We start from the raw sequence: 11,772 nt of genomic DNA on the forward strand, positions 1-11,772 counted from the left end.
GGTAACACAAATCTCAGTGTGAGAAGACCCACAGGGCTTCTGTGCACCATGAGCTGGTGTGCCAGTAAGTGCATAGGCCAGGGGTGTCCAGAGTGCGGAGTGGGGGCCATTTTCAGCCCGCAGCTTATTTTATTGGCCCTCGACTTAATGTAAAAAATATATATATATTATTAGATATTACACTCATTTGCTTTGTTATCGGTAAAACAAATCTCAGTGGGAGAAGAACCCCTCATGGCTGGCGACCAGTCCAGGGTTGTACCCCGCCTCTCGCCCCGAAGACAGCTGGGATAGGCTCCAGCACCCCCTGCGACCCTCGTGAGGAAAAGCGGTAGAAAATGAATGAATGAATAAATCAACAATCCTTATGTGAAACACACATCTTTCTATTTCTGTGTGTTCTAAAGATATAAAAAGAGCTAAAAAGAGGCAGCTAAGAATAATGGGAAATATCTATTCCGCCTTTTGAAAAAAACAACAAAAAGCACCAAGAATGCTGTAGCGACATTGTTATTATTAATGTTATTAGTATTATGCTAATATGCCCAAGAACTACGTTACTATTGTAGTGACACCTTGATATACCACACCAGCTAGCTTCACCATACACTCGCTAACATGACACAGCATTAATATAAAACCATTAAAAAACCTTGTTCAAGGTTTTTGGTGATGTTTTAATAGCAGGCTTTAAAGGTGCAATAGGTGTCCCTTTAATGAACTGCCTCTTTTTTTTTAGCTCTTTGTATATCTTTTGAACACTCAGAAAAGAGAAAGACATTGTAAATGATGGGCAAAATTTGAAAAAAAGCCTTATTATGACAAATACATCACGTCAAGTTTTCCATAGCATAACATGACGGCAATACAGAATTCCAAGAATTATTCAACTGGGACAGTCACATGACATTTACCACTCCTAAATGTAAGGTCTTATTATGGGTTGAAGTATGAAATGTATGTGCATTTGTGTGTAACGTTTTGGACACCCCTCAGTTATCGTTGCTGTGAAATGAAGTAGAAGTTTGAATAAGCTGTTGTCGATAGAGGCAGGGGGTGCCTAATAATATGATCATGAATGAACGATGGAAGGAGTTAGCACTTTTATCTGCGTGGTACTCGGTAGATGTTGTCCATGAACAGTTAGATTGTTGTGTTGTTTTTGTCTGAATGCTCACACACACAGTACACACACAGTACACACACAGTACACACACTGTACAAGGTATTGTAAATAATAAACAAATAGTAGGATGATGACGGTGTTATTATCTTCTTTGTGGAGGCAGAAAGCAAATTGCATGTGTAACCTCGTTAGAGAGCAAAGTGACTGAGGTCACGTTTGGGGCGTTTGGAGTTGGTCCTGTGTGTGTGTGTGTGTGTGTGTTGGGGTGCAAGGGGGGGACCAATAGGCTGGCCTAATTAAGCCCGCTTGCAGCTCTGCCAAGGTCGTTATCTGATGGGCAGCCAGTCATTGTGAACTTGGACACATTTTGGACCAGGGTTCACCGCGGTGCCACCCGGCCATGCAGGTCACTGGGCGGTCAACTGGGAGGGATGGGAACCGGCGAGGGTGCAAACACAACGGCCGCATTACACAACACCCACACATGTTCTATACCGCTTGTCCTCACTCGGGTCGCCGGTGTACTGGAGCCTATCCCGGGTGTCTTCAGCCTGTGATTGGCTGGCGACCGTACATTAACGCCTATGGACAATTTGGAACCTAGAAAATATTTTTTTGGAGGAGAACCCACCCAAGCACGCACAGGCAGAACATGCAAATGAACTCAGGTCTCCTCACTTGTCTCCAATTGTAGAGACATGCACTTGACAGTCCGGAAAGGATTGTCACGCATGCTTTACCGCTTAGCATGACGAGAATGGACATAAATAATAGTAGAGCGTACAAGTATTGTGTGAAACTAAGACAGGAACATTTGAAAAATTACAAATTAAAAGCACGAAATGAATACAGAGCCACCATCCACCAGTAGGAGCCTGGACATTGTTTTTCGGAGAGGTACAAATATGCAAAGTAGCACTCATTAATCTGCTAATCCGAGGGGTTAGCATGCTAACGTTAGGGTGCTAACATTAACATTAGCATAGTGACATTTTTAGCTATTGTCATAGGTAGACACTTATATAAACACTTACACCATAAACCACTATAATGCTAGGTGTTAGCATGATAGTGTTAGCATGTTAGCATTGACGCCTTTTTACATATTTTCATAGGTAATAGGCACATGTATAGACACTTAGCACGGTGTTAGCATGCTAATGTTAATGTTTTTCATATAGTAATTGGGCAAAAGCAGGCTAATAAGTAAGCCAATAAGCAGGCTAATACTAGCCGACTACTACGAAGCCCCCTAAAATGTTCTTAAGTCCCCCTAAATAATTTGATATTTTTAATTGATTTTTTTTTAAAAATGTATAGATTTTTTTTTAACAAAAAAAATCTCTGACAAATTTTATATAATAGACTTAACACTATTATACTCGGTGTTAACTTGCTAACATGAGCACATTAGCATAGCAGCATTTTAGCCATTTTCATAGCTAGACATTTATGTAAACACTTACCACAATTATGCTAGGTGTTAGCATGATAGTGTTAGCATTGCAGCCTTTTTACATATTTTTATAGGTAGTAGACACATGTGTAACCACTTAGCATGGTGTTAGCATGCTAATGTTAATATAAACACTTAGCAGTATCATGATAGGTGTTATCATGCTAAGTTTAGCATGTTAGCATTGCTAGCATGTTAACATTAGCATAGTGGCATTTTTAGCTATTGTCATAGGTAGACACTTATATAAAGACTTAACACTATTATACTCGGTGTTAACTTGCTATCATTAGCATAGCAGCATTTTTAGCCATTTTCATAGCTAGACATTTACATAAACACTTACCACAATTATGCTAGGTGTTAGCATGATAGTGTTAGCATTGCAGCCTTTCTACATATTTTTATAGGTAGTAGGCACATGTATAACCACTTAGCATGGTGTTAGCATGCTAATGTTATGTAATGTTTAGTATGCTAACATTAGCATAGTATAATTTTTCATTGATAGACGATTATATAAACATTTAGCAGTATCATGATAGGTGTTATCATGCTAACATTAGCATGTATGAATAAGCTAAGCCTCCCCACTGTCGGGCGAAAGTGCACGTGAAGAAGCAAATGCGACTCTTGACGTGAATGACTGAAGTCTGGAGGAAGAGGAGTTTGGGGCAGGGGGAGGAAGATAATTACCGCCTTGGTCAGACAACATCTGTTATGTCAGCATTCCACTCGTCAGCCTGCAGGAGCGACGCAAAACACCTCCACTCCCAGGTGAGCAGGTCAAATCCACGGCTGGTCTGCCGCCGTGTCCTTGACCAAGACCCACTGGCCATGACCTCTGACCTTGCTGGAGTGTCTGAGGGCTGACACACTTCACGTCATGTGACTACGTGATCATGTGTCAGCACTTTCAGCGTGCTTTGACAGGCCATCAGGGTGCGTTTAATTAAGTCACCTGGTCAGCTGGTAGAGGTGAGGTGTCTCACTTGGTGCACTTGTGTACTTATACACTTTTGAGTACTTACACTGAGAAGTAGGGTCGAATGCAGTACACTGTCAGTACCTGGACTCAAAACACTCAAGATGGTGAGTGTACATTGATTGACTGTGTCTCAAATGGAAATCAATAAGTGTACTCTCAATACTGTGTACTTATTTTCACTGTACTGTCATTGTGCACTTAACAGAAATAACAATCACAGTATTTGCTTCCATCACCATGTCTCGCTCCTCATCGCCATTCTTTGAAGTTATCACTGTCCATTCACCATTTTGAATGTTTTAAGTGCACAAATTGAAAGACAGTACACTTTAATAAGTATACAATGCACACTGTGTACTTAGTTCTTGAGTGTGTGAATGTTGACAGTGTAGTGCTGTTCCATAAAATCCATTACTGTCATTGTACATTCATTCATTCATTAATATTCTATCGCTTATCCTCAGGTTCCCCCTGCTGGAGCCTATCCCAGCTGTCTTGGGGCGAGAGGCGGGGTACACCCTGGGACTGGTGGCCAGCCAATCACAGGGCACATATAGACAAACAACCATTCACACTCACATTCATACCTATGGACAATTTGGAGTCGCTAATTAACCTAGCATGTTTTTGGAATGTGGGAGGAAACCGGAGTACCCGGAGAAAACCCACACATGAGAATATGCAAACTCCACACAGAGATGGCCGAGGGTGGAATTGAACCCTGGTTTCCTAGCTGTGAGGTCTGCGCGCTAACCACTCGACCGCCGTGCAGCCCTGTCATTGTACACTTAATGGAAATTATTATGGCAATATTCATTCTTCTTCTTCTCTCCTTTTTTATGGTAAGTTGCAATCACTGGAGTTAGTACCTCCCCTTTCGCAAGCCGAGCAAAGATGGCGACTATTGAGGGTGCTAATTGTTCATCAGTGCACTCTTGCACCTTTTTGACTGTTTTAAGTGCGCACTTCTGCACTCACAAAACTAATAGAGACACACTCTTGATCCTCAATCCATGGTTGGTTTTCAATTTGTGCACTTCTGTACTTAATAGTACACTAAGTATACTGTGCACACTGTGTACTTACTTCTTGAGTGGGTGAATGTTGTCCATATTCATTCATTCATTTTCTACCGCTTATCCTCACTAGGAGCCAATCCCAGCTGTCTTGGGGTGAGAGGCGGGGTACACCCTAGACTGGTGGCCAGCCAATCACAGCGCACATATAGACAAACAACCATTCACACTCACATTCATACCTATGGACAATTTGGAGTCGCTAATTAACCTAGCATGTTTTTGGAATGGGGGAAAAAACGGAGTACCAGGAGAAAACCCACAGGGAGAACATGCAAACTCCACACAAAGATGGCCGGGGGTGGAATTGAACTCGGGTCTCATAGCTGTGAGGTCTGCGCGCTAACCACTCGCCCACTGTGCAGCCTGAGGGTACTAACACCGCACACTCACCATTTTGAGTGTAACATGCACACAAGTTGATGCACTTGTGCACTCACAATTATTCTTTTGCACTCAAAATGTTGAGTGTGCTTAGTGATGGAGGAATAGCACCCTCAATAGTGGGGAACGGTATTTGGGTATTCCATTTAAGACACAGCAGTGGACCAAATCTCACAAATGGAAACATTAGATGCGTGATAGAAATGAGGGTGATGGAGTGGGCGGGGCATAACAGCCTCCATCTTGAGTGTGTCTGCGTCGTAACGGAAGGCCAATGCTTCGAGCGTGGTGTTCGAAGTGCAGAAATGTCGTGCCTGTGACTTGTCGGGACGCATTTTTCCCAGGAAGTTGGAGTGCGTGCCACATTCCAGACTACGGTTCAAGAGTTCACGTAATTCATGAACTCCGCCGGGGTAAAAAAAAAAAACGCCGCTTGCTGATTGAGGCGTTTAATTTCTCCACCCTCACAGGTGTTTCCACTTATTCCGCCCGAGTGGAGCTTGTGGGCGTGGCCGGGTCCAAGCGGTCTGGCATCGAAGTCGCCCGATAAAGGTTCTACAGCAGGAGCCTCGCCCCGCCCCGCCCCGCCCGTCCAAACATGGGCGAGCACCGCCTGCAGGCAGGAGTGTGCTTCGTCTTACATCGGGAACATCTGACTTGGACTCAACAGTCAGCTGTCAGGACGGCCATGACACCTGGGAGCTGTCACGTTAGCTAACAGGAACACTGGAATTGGATGAATGGGGTCCGTCAGCGCCGGGCCTGGTAGCATTCTTGTTTGACAGGAGTGGTTTGTGTTGGTCGGAGAATCCAAACAGCGAGGGGTCGCGACCTGGTCGTGTTTGTCTAGCGGTGAGATAGGTGACACGGCGGCGGGGGTCGCAGCCAAGCATAACTGGCTTTGGAATGACAACAAACGGAGACGGTGAGTTGTTTTCCGAAGCATTTGCTGGTGTTTCACCTAAGCCGGGCTTAGCGGCCGATACGGGGACTCCTCCTCATCCTCACAGCTGATGGGGTGCCAAGATTCTGTCAACAGACGCGCTCACACTCACTTTCATTAAGGACCGCAATCATCTCTTAATGTGGGTGTCACATGACAGTGACTCCAAACAAACATCATCCATTTTCTATACTTCATTTTGGTCAGGGTGATGGGGAAGCTGGAGCCTATCCCAGGCGGCTGTTTTACACCCATGACATGTGACCTTTCAACAGGGTACCTGTAGTTTATGGACACTATGAAAGCCCATCAATGACGACCTATGGACTATATGAGTGGACAGCATGAGGTCACGTGTCGAGAGCAGAGTAATGGCGCCATCTGGTGTTGCCTCAGCACAACACACACAAATTTGTCAATTTTCGACGAATTTATTTATTTGTATTATTTATTCATAACACAATCACAACTATAACGTCGATATGAGCAGGATTTTGTTGTAATTTATACCTATACTGTACAATTCGCTGTTGTGTTGACATCACTAATAATAATAATAATAATAATACATTTTATTTATTTGTTGATATTGTTCAGTAGAATTGCACTTTTATGTTCCTGTAATTCTGCTTATATTGTTTTGTACAAATGAAGTTTGTAATAAAATATATATTTTAAAAAATTAAATAAATGCAGGCACCATAAGCGGCGCGGCCACTTCTGCGCAAGCGCAAGGATACGTCACGTGACTTGTCGTGACGTTGCACTTCGGCGCTGTGATTTAAAAGGGCTCCACTTTCTGGCCATTTGGATGCTTCTCACCGTAAAGAACAAGTAAGTGAACTATGGTGCCTTCTTAAGTCCAAGGGGTCTTGTTAAGTCCAAGGGGTCTTGTTTTTGGATGAGTCTGGCTACGAATCCACAGGGGACGCCGCTGCCAAATGTATAAGCTAATTTAGCTCCACCATGCTAACTGTTGTTAGTTAACCAATGCTGACACGCATGCGCAGAGAGTTATGCTAACCGTTGTTAGTTAACCAATGCTGACACGCATGCGCAGAGTTAATTTGTTTTAACAATGAAACTAGTATGTCTTTTTGGTATCACACACACACAGAATTCTTATTATTTTTTAACAATGTTAAGTAGTATAATGTCTTTTTGATATCGTAATATAGTGCAATATGGTGTTATATTCACAAAGTCAGCGCATTTTGAGGGCAAAAATCCAATGGATTTGAATGAGAATAGAATAGAATACAATAGGTCAGAAAAGTAGAAAATAAACATAAGAGGCCCCTTTAAGGCCGCCAGTCCCAACCACTGTGTTGCAGGAAGTTATCCAATTTCACTTAATTCCAAAAATAATGATTTTATTTACTACAAAGTATAGTGACAGGGAGAACAGTGACATTTTCTTCCACTAGATGGCAGAAGTTACATATTGAACCTGTATAACCACTCGTTGCGTCAGGTAACAGAAAAGGCACAGTTGGTTCAAAGTATAAAAGTAAAGGTATAAGTAAATGTAAAGCTATTGTGGGTGTGCAAACTCCTTTCCCTGATGCAATACATTATTGGACAATTTGCCCAGTAATTTAGAAATGGACAAAGCCTGGCTAACTTTTTTTAATAAGCGTCTGAATACATTGCTACAGAATCTTCAACAAACTCTGCTTTTGACTAAGGCGGTTGTTGTCACTGATGCATTTTTAATGACTTGTTTTGTTTGCACAAGATGTGGCAAACAGTACTGGTATTTTGAAGGCTGGAATTGTGATCTGTGTGTGTTAAGACGAGCTGGGTTTTTTTTTCCCACTCAGAACTTGCACCTTGTCGGTTGGCGTCATAAAATTATTGCTTACATAAAAATATAGTCACCCAGTTTTGTGCAAGCACACACAACAGCTGCACTAGCATGCTGTGCTAAACTAAGCTGATCTCGGTAGCTTTAATTCACGTGCCGTGCGAAGAGTTTCTGCAGAATTTCGCCTGTGTTTCAGGTCACCATTTTGATATGTTTACTTCAGGAGCCGGGGGAATGATGGCATTACATTCACATTATGTCAATTTCCACGAGATTCCATGTTTAACGCTAAATTCCGTTTTTATTGGCCAATTGCGCGGAAATCGTAGCGCCCTATTTAATAGCTGTTGTGTAGTGTAACATATGAAACTTTTGGCTTGATCTCGACAAACAAGGTCCCGGCTAGTTTACGGGACTTTGTGGACATGACACAATCCAGGTGCAGAAAACTGGTACGTCTTTGGACCTTATCCAGTAGGATGTATTTTGTTAGTCTTAAGTTTTCTCATTCTGCCTGGGGAATTACATTTTTTTAGCTTGTCCTGTCCACATTCTGTGGAAAGTTTTTTACCACCCAATGGATCTTGACATCCAGATGGACCTTGACCAATAGAATCCTGATTAGGGTGACTTTGGTTAGACTTAGTCCGTTGTTTCCTTCCACAAAGATGACTGATATTTTCTATCCACCTTGTCTTTGGTTTGGGCTTGATATTGTGTAGATTCTTCTTGAATACACTTTGGGCCATTGGTTCTCCAGTGGACGGACCAACAGTGGTTCTAGTCTCTCGACATAAACTGTGATCAGTAGTGTCATGAGCTTCAGAACTTTGACCAGTTTGTAGAGTCGGTCGGTCCTCATGTTGACCTGGATCCCATACAACATCACAGGGTAGAGGGTCCTCACATGGACCAAAAGTTCCCAGTGGGACTTGATGAGGTGAATTTACATCTTGACAACTTTTCCCAGATTGGATATCGGTAGGCGGTGACTTTTTTGTCGGTCCTTGATCAGATAGCACTTGATAAGATGGACATGCACCAATAGTATCTGGATCAGCTAGCTTTTTAGCAGGTACCGGGTCTGTAAGAGGTTTGTTTATGTGAGTTTTATCAATGGGATTTTGGCAAAATGAAACATTCCCTTTTTTGGTAATCCTTCCTAAAAAATGCAGAAGTTTCTTTAATTGGTTCTTCTTTGACTTAATACACACATCATCTCTGGGGAGTTTAGCCTCACATGGACCTTGACCGTTAGAATCCTGATCAGGGTGACCTTGATGAGACGGAGACTTTCTAGTCCTCATAAGCCATCCAAAAAAAAGACAACTACTTCTTATCCACTTTTTCTTCCATGTAGTCCGTGAACTGTCATTGGCTAGAGCTTCCTTGAGAGGATCTTGACCAACAGAAACTCTAGCAAAATAACCGACAGTTGGCCTCGCGTCCACCGATGGACCTTGATCGGGTAAACTCTGATCAATACACTTTTGATCACTGCAGTGGTGTTCAGGTGAACGAGGTGAATCGGTCTTCTTCGGTGGACTTTGATGTGCAGTGTCAATTAGTGGTTTGTCCTCAACTGGACGTTGGTCATGTACGCCATCACTGTTGCTGGGCAGTGGGTCCTCGTACAGATTCTTGTAACGCCCACTGTCAGCGGGAAGTGGGTCCTGATGCAGACCGTCATCAAGTCCACTCTCAGTTTGCAGTGGGTTCTTATTCGGACCATCAAGAGGTGCGCCGTCACTGACCAGTGGGTCCTCACGGAGATCTTTTTTGTCTGAATTTATAGTGATCAATGGGTCACACTGACTGTCTGTGGCCTGTGGAGCCTCGTATAGACCCTGATAACCTGTACCGTCCAACGCCAGTGGGTACTCATTCTGACACTCAGCATGCGGACTGTTGGTGGGCAGCGGGTGCTCGTAGACACCCTCATAGAGGGCACACTCTGTGGACAGTCGGTCCTCATGTGGACTGTCAGTGTCTAGTCGGTCCTCATATTGTTCCTGATAAACTGTACTGTCCGAAGCAAGTGGGTACTTATTCTGACTCTCAGCATGAGTACTGTCAGTGGGCAGTGGGTCCTCGCACAGACCCTCATCGAGGGTACTCTCGGTGGATGGTGGATCCTCATGGGAACTGTCAGTGGGCAGAGGGTCCTCGAAGAGACTCTCATCATATGGACTGTTAGTGAGCAGTGGTTCCTTATACAGACCTTCCTTAAGTGGATCATCGCCGAGCTGTGGGTACACGTAGAAACCCTGATCACCTGAACTGTCCGAGACCAGTGAATACTCATTCTGTGCATGTGGACTGTCAGTAGTCTTCTCACATGGACCCTCCTCTGGGCCTTCATCATGTGCACTGCCAGAGTGAAGCGGGCCCTCATCTGGACAACCAGCGAGGAGCGGGTTTTTGAATAGATCCGGATCAAGCGAGCAATCAGTGGGAAGTGGGCTTTCATTTTGGCACTCATATTGCGCACTGTCAGTGGACAGCGAGTCCTCATATGGACCTTGGTCACGTGAACCATCGGTGTTCCCAGATGGACAGGCCGCAGGGAGGCGGACTTTGATATCCCCGAGCTGAGAGTCCTTTTGGGAGTGAGTGAGCGTCTGCATTTCATAAAAGCTTTTTAAGGCACTGAAAAAGAACAAGAAAAACAAAACTTTAGTTAAGAAAACAAATGTGTCAGTTTGACCGGATTTTGGTTGGCCCTACGAGAACCTCCTTTGGTGCTTGTGAGTCTAAGGCAGGGGTCGGGAATCTTTTTGGCTATAAGAGCCATGAAGACCAGATATTTTAAAATGTGTATCTGTGAGAGCCATATACATTTTTTTAAACATTGAATGCAATAAAATGTGTGCATTTTTATGTAAGACCAACAGTTTCAGATATAATGGGCTCTAATTACGTAGACCAGGCACACTACCCCACGCCAATGGGGTGTGGCCAGCACACTTTTGTGAGCAGCGCAGTGTCCAATAATAAATCAAATACTTGCTGCCATTAATGCAACTTCTGCTGCTGCATGGTTTTGCACCGTACTCAGTATATTTCATTCTTTTGGCCATCTTTGCCAGAAGGCTTGGTTCTGCAGCTTTAGCTAGGTGACTATTTGACTAAAGGAGGAAAGTTTACATTTACATCTTAATGACCGAGGTACACTACCGCATTACCCAGTAATAATCGAGTTTTGGTGTTTGACCTGGAAAATATCATCAGGAAAGATAGATATGGTCAGCCGTATTGCAGTAGAAAATAGATGGACGGATTAAAATGCATAAGAAAGTTGTTGTTTTTTAATATTTTTAACAGTGATTTCTGTGATGTTTACTTTAAAATGTTAGCAAACATACATTTTTATTGTGGTAAATGCTTGAGAGCCAGATACAGTCATCAAAAGAGCCCTACCTGGCTCCCGAGCCATAGGTTCCCTACCTCTGGTCTAAGGTGTCATGAAACAAGTCCAACAACACTTACTAGAGTCGTTTGCTGTTCTGCAAATGGCTCATGGTGAGAAATGGGTGTTGGAGTGCCTTCTCTGGGCCGATCCTGTGCTCAACGTCTATTTGGAGAAGACATTTCAGGAAGTCCACAAATGCTCTACGGTCTTCTAAGATGATGGACTTTTTTTTCTTCTTGTGGAACTACATTTGAGAAGGCGAGAGCTCTGTGGTTATCTTGTCTGAAATGTCAATGTGTGATTGGTTGATTGAAAGCCACCGCTTACTGTGACAAGCTCATCCAAGCTGTGTAGCTGCAACACCCCAGATTCAGAAATGATGCATTCGCCATTCATATCTTCACATTCTTCATCGGTCTACAGGAACAATAATAATAATAATAATAAGCGGAAAACATAGGAAATGCTTTAAAAGATTACAGTACCTTTAGCTGCCATTTTGGGAAAACACTGTCCTTGTTCTCCTTGAAGTATTTGTGGGTGTGCAAACCGGCGCAGAGTAGGTGACCAGGTATGTTAC

The sequence above is a fragment of the Doryrhamphus excisus genome, chromosome 2, assembly GCF_030265055.1.
Source record: "Doryrhamphus excisus isolate RoL2022-K1 chromosome 2, RoL_Dexc_1.0, whole genome shotgun sequence".
NCBI classification, from domain to species: domain Eukaryota; kingdom Metazoa; phylum Chordata; class Actinopteri; order Syngnathiformes; family Syngnathidae; genus Doryrhamphus; species Doryrhamphus excisus.